We start from the raw sequence: 5,238 nt of genomic DNA, 5'->3' as shown, positions 1-5,238 counted from the left end.
GAGGTGCCAAGGTCGGCCCAGGAGCTGCCTCGGGCGAGGACGGGGAGCTTTCTGCACTGGGCTCCCCGGGGTAGGAGATGGGCCTCGGGTGTGGGCGCTGCCTGCCCTGGGGGAAGAAAGCGAGGAGATAGGTTTCAGAGCTGGGGGAGTCGCTGGTGGGAGATCTGGTATCCCTTCGGCTGCTGCAGGCCGGAGGACGGGGGAGGATGGAGGGTCCTGCGGCCTGGAACACCAACATAGCCACACCGGGCAACGCCCCCCGGGGCGCCCTTTATTGTTTTGCAGAGCCCGGAGTGTAATAGGTGGGTCCCCTTCTGCAACCGCGCTGCGAGCGAATGACTGCCCTGCTAATCTAGTTTACTTGTAGAAATCGACTGTAAACCGGGGCAACAAGGCAAAGGTGGGGGAAGAAAAGGAAGCGCCCAAGGAGCCGCCGCTGCGTCCCGCCCCCACCTCGGAGCTGTTGGGGTTGGGGCCCGGGGTGGCGCTCCCGACCCGCTGCGTTTTCCTTAGGGAAACACCGAGTGAGGCAGAGGATCTCAGGCCCAAGGTGGCTGCTAAGAGCCCCGATGCCTCGGCTTGGCGTCAAGGTCCCGCCACCCTCGAGCCCGGGTCACTGCCGGGGTCCCGGCCCCGAGCCCCGGCGTCCTCTCCCGACAGCGCCACCGCGTGGGCTGAGGCCGAAACCTTCGGCGCCGGCTCTGCCCGTCGCGTCCTGGAGCCAACCCTTCCGCGTCGCCTACAGTCCACGGGTTAAGGATGTGGCGGGGGATGGGCAGGTCCCTGGCCCAGGGTACCACCCGGCCACTCAACACAAAAACGCTCTGGCGCGTGCAAAATACGAACAGTTTGCCCCAACCCCTTGAAATGAAAAGCACACCTGGAAAGCCCAAGCCATAGCACCCCGTCCGCACCCCAAATTTCAGGCAGGCCAGCCAGCGTCCAGAAATCAGCTCCCACCCCTCATAGGGGCGGGCAAGCTCAGGTAGCCGGGTGCAAGGGGGCCCAAACCGCAGCTGCCTCCCGAACGCTTTGCGACTGTGGGCCCACGCAGGTCTGGAACCAAGCGGAGAGGGCGAAAGAGCCCGCTGCCGGACCCAAGGTCCCAGAAAGCTACGAGGGACGAGGAGGGGCAGTGTATCCGCCGGCCCAAACTCGTACGGTGTGGGGGCCAACTTAGAGGGCTTCCCAAGCTGGCGCTTCGCCTGTTTCCTCGGTATCACGAATCCCCTCGGACACCCTTTCAGTCAGTCAAGACCTTGGCCTCCGGGAAAGGCCCAGGTGGCTGTGACGGCGGTGACTCGGGCTCAGTGCTCCCCCACCCGTGGTGCCTTCCCTCCCGCCCTACAGCCAAGCCCAGAGGAACAAGGCATCACCTCGCGCGGTCCGGGCGCCACATCTGGACTTGGGAACCCCGAATCGGGCTTAGAGGACTTCAGTGGGCAGGTTGGGGTTTATTTTCACTAAATTCAGCCGTTCATACACACCCCCACCACCAATCGCACGCGCGCGCGCACACACACATACACACACACACACACACACACACACAGAGGGACTTGTCAACTATTGAGACAGCTATCCAGAAAGGTGTAAATTCACCTGGTGCCCACCCAATTGCAAAGCTCCCAGATCCACACAAAACATTAGTGAACCCTGGAGGTCTGAGCTGCCCCGCGCCCGACTCACGGCGCGAACACCAGCGCTCCGACCGGGTCGCAGGGGCCGGTGCCCAGCGGGCCGGGGTCTGGGGAGCCACGCAGCGGGCCCGCTGAGCTCCAGGGCCCTGCGGCCGCGTGGTCTACTCGCCTACTCCCTTATTATTGGCTGGGACCTGTTTCTTTCCAAAGTCTGGTGCCCAGTGTCCTACCCTAGGCCACGCGGAGCTCTCTCCCGGCGTGCCGGGCCCTGCTCCCCTGCCCAGTGGCTCACCTCGGCTCGCTGCGCCCGCCTTCGCCCCAGGTGCCCAGGACCGAGCGAGGGGCTGTGGGTCGGCGTGGGGACGCTGGCTGCTCACCTCCAGGAGCAGACAGAAGGTGCCTGCGGCGTCGCGCATCCAGCCCTGGGGCTGATTTAAATAACTAATAAGCTCAGAGAAATTTTACGAGGGGAACTTTTCCTTTTAGTATCAATAAAGCCTAGTAATTTGGTTTGTTGGTTACCTATGCCCGAGTTCGACTTTCTCAGTCTCTCTCTCTCTCTCTCTCTCTTTCTCTCTCTCTCCCTCTCTCTCTCTCTCATTTAGAGGCAACGTTTTCAAAAACCGTCAATTGCTTGTGCGTTTGGTATGTGCAAGTGTGAGTGTGGATGTGTGAAAGTTATTTGTTTCAGAAGTCCTTCGTCTCGAGAGCAATCATCATTGTAGCTTTGAGTGAAGAGTTTTCAAAGGTGAACTGTTGTTATTTCTGTCAACAGAAAACTGTTGACAACCATTCAAGTCTCACAATACAAATATAATATAAGGGAGGGTGGAGTTTCTAAAGATTGCCCCGTTGGATATGGCAGAAAGACATCTGCAGTGTTTCCCTAATAGTTTGCATTTTAATTAACTTTCATTACATTCTGACTTCAACTCATTATCAATATCCGTTGTTTTTAGTAAAGACTTCTATATAATAAAACATTGAAATTTTTGTTTTGGTTTTCCAATCTTCTTGAAAAACAGTTCTTAATTGTAAGGAATTTTTCCACCTGGGAACCATGCTATAATTTAAAAATATAAAAGACCTTTCATGGACAATAACTGCAAATAACTCATTTGTTAGTGTCTGCGGAGTTGCTGGCACCTATACAACATCTCTGAAATATAAGGCAATCTAAGAATGTTCCTCTCCAACCATAGTGATATATACTCTTTTCGTTTTTGTTGTGTGGAAGTTAAAAACACGTGTAAAGGTACTTTTTAGAAAACTGTTGTGCTAAAATTTACCTGAACTTAAATTCCTTATCAATGTTAGCCTAACGAAATGAAGAGTATTTCTGAATCAGATTACTGTTAGAGTCATACGCTAAATAGTAAAGGAAAATCATGGGAATTAAAGTTTGCAAACCAAGACCAGGGAAAAGCCGGCTCCAGAAGTTACCAGGAACCCACCCAAATCTGTGCACTCTTATCTCCTGTATTTACATATTATAGACAACTTTTCCTTTCCACTTTTAGCTAGAAAATTAATGGGCTTCCCTTAGTTCATTTGGTTTTATGCTGTAAGACCCAAAGTCCACTGAGGGTTGCCCCTGCCAGGTAACTTCCGGAAACCCAGAGTTACTTGGAGACGTACCCGGCCCTTTGCACATTCCAAGTGAAGGACATCTCGCCCATTCTTCCCGGAGCCACCACCCATCTAACCTCTTCTGGACACCCAAGAGCTGGGGCACTGGAGCACCTGACCCTTCTCAAGATCATTCCCCAGCTCTTGCCCGCACTTAGCTGCAGCAGGATCTGAGCTGTGGGTATACATACTCCCCATTTTCTGCTTTCCAAGAGGATCACAGACAACTTTTCTTCCCATCTGCTCCCTGCTGGACTCCTATGATCACCCATCATCCCCAGTTGTTGCCATTTCTGAACTCTTGGTGACCAGCTTTTGTCCCCCAAGCTGGCCGAGTTGAGACAGGACTTGTCCTCCCAGCGCTGTCTCTCAGTACCAGGAAGTTGAGACCAGTGGCAGGGAAAGATGGAAGGATTGGCAAGGAAAGTGCAGGGCCAAGTAGAGTAGCTCAGAGCCTCAGCAATGGGCACCTGACCTCCCCTAAACAACCTGTGGTCTCTCCGGCTCCCTGATTTTCCACTCTTGGTCCCATCCCGGGCTACTAGCCTCCACTGAGCTGCTCTGGGAGCTTAGGATGTCTCCCATTACCTCTCTGCTGTGGCATATTTTGGTTTCAGTTGAGCTATTTTCTGAAGATGTGGAAACTCCACTTTTATTCTTTTTCTGTGTCTCAGTACTCTTTTCCGTTTTTAAGAATGTCCCCCAAGTTTTGCCAGACCCTGTGCCATCTCCCCAAGCTCTATTTACAAGAACAAAAAGTGATTTGTCTGTTTATAACAGGTTTAATTAAGACAGTTATGCGCCGTGAACTCTTTGGGCCTCAATCAATGCACTTGGATTTGGAAAGTCAGATAGAATCACATCTTACACGTGCCGCCCCAGCTGGCCGCCCAGGCTGAGGACAGAGCTGTTGTTTTCCACATCAGCCTCACTGAGCCTGGGCAAGTCCCCTGCAGAACTGGCGCCCCTGCTCCTCCCAAGAGACCTCAACTCAGGTCTCCCGGCCAGACTCAGGCCTTCCTGATTCGGGCCTGAAGGGCCGGACGCCCAGAGCGCTCCTGTTGGCTGAGTGGCTAAGTAGCCAGGTGTGTAACTTCTGAGGATTCCGCTTTCAGGCTGCTGGAGCTCTCCCTAGCCCGAGGCCTTAGCTCGGCGCTCTCCCTTGTCCAGACCGGCCAGTTTCTGCGTGGCGAAAAAGGGGCGAGGCAAGTCTCTCTTTTCCAAGGAGCTTTTATTCAACAGCCTCCCCTCCCCCCAACTCTCAGCCTTAGGTGCTGGGCTTCAGCCGAAGCGTTTTTCAAGTTTGTCATCATTGGAAACCTCGGACAAGTGGAGAGTAAAATTTTAAGGGTTTCTAGGTAGGCTCTGACTTCAGGCATTCAATGAAAGGGGAAGGGAGCTGAGGGCGAGGGAGAGAGACGTGCACAGAGGGCTCCCTGTAGTCTGCTGGACTTCCCTCCCTCTGCAGCCCAGCTGCACCCAATAGCACACACTAGTCTTCCCTTCCTCTGGCTCCGGAAGAATTCCCACCACATTCTTTAGCTCTCAGAAAGGAGAGAGCAGTCAAGTCAAGGTCTTTCAGCATCCCTACCCCAGTATAACCTTACCAGCCCCCTCACCACCACCACATTGGCCTAGGACACAGGACCCCGGGGCCAGGGCCTCAGTGACTGCGGCTTATGCCACCTAATACAGAATGGAGTGTCCCCGCCTCCCACTGCTTCTCTGGGTCTCAGCACCCAGGCCCTGAAATCCCTGCGATTCTGGCCTGGGAAGCCAGACTTGCTACCAACATCATGGTATCACCTATAGTTGATCCACTCAGTTTTCAGTAGATGTGGAATCCAACAAGAGTAACACCACCCTCCACACTCCACCCTCTCTTCCTTCCTTCCCTTCCTTTCTTTCTTCCTTCCTTTCTTTCTTTCTTTCTTTCTTTCTTTCTTTCTTTCTTTCTTTCTTTCTTTCT

General features: G+C 53.7%; 1 protein-coding gene across 2 annotated transcripts in view; it reads right to left on the bottom strand.

Moving 5' to 3' along the window:
* SATB2 (SATB homeobox 2) overlaps positions 1-5,238 on the bottom strand; it is a 203,782-nt gene that overhangs the window by 195,105 nt on the left and 3,439 nt on the right. The window contains exon 1 of one of the 2 annotated variants that reach the window (XM_011949971.1): positions 1,933-2,205. The exons of the other annotated variant lie outside the window; for it this stretch is intronic. The gene's annotated coding sequence lies outside the window, so the exon portion shown is untranslated. Of the gene's footprint in view, positions 1-1,932; positions 2,206-5,238 lie in introns of those variants that run through there. 2 annotated transcript variants of the gene reach the window in all.

Source organism: Colobus angolensis, unplaced genomic scaffold (assembly GCF_000951035.1).
Source record: "Colobus angolensis palliatus isolate OR3802 unplaced genomic scaffold, Cang.pa_1.0 Scaffold30, whole genome shotgun sequence".
In the NCBI taxonomy this organism is placed as follows: domain Eukaryota; kingdom Metazoa; phylum Chordata; class Mammalia; order Primates; family Cercopithecidae; genus Colobus; species Colobus angolensis.
Note: the sequence above shows the minus strand (reverse complement) of the source record. Positions and strands in the feature narration are given on the sequence as shown.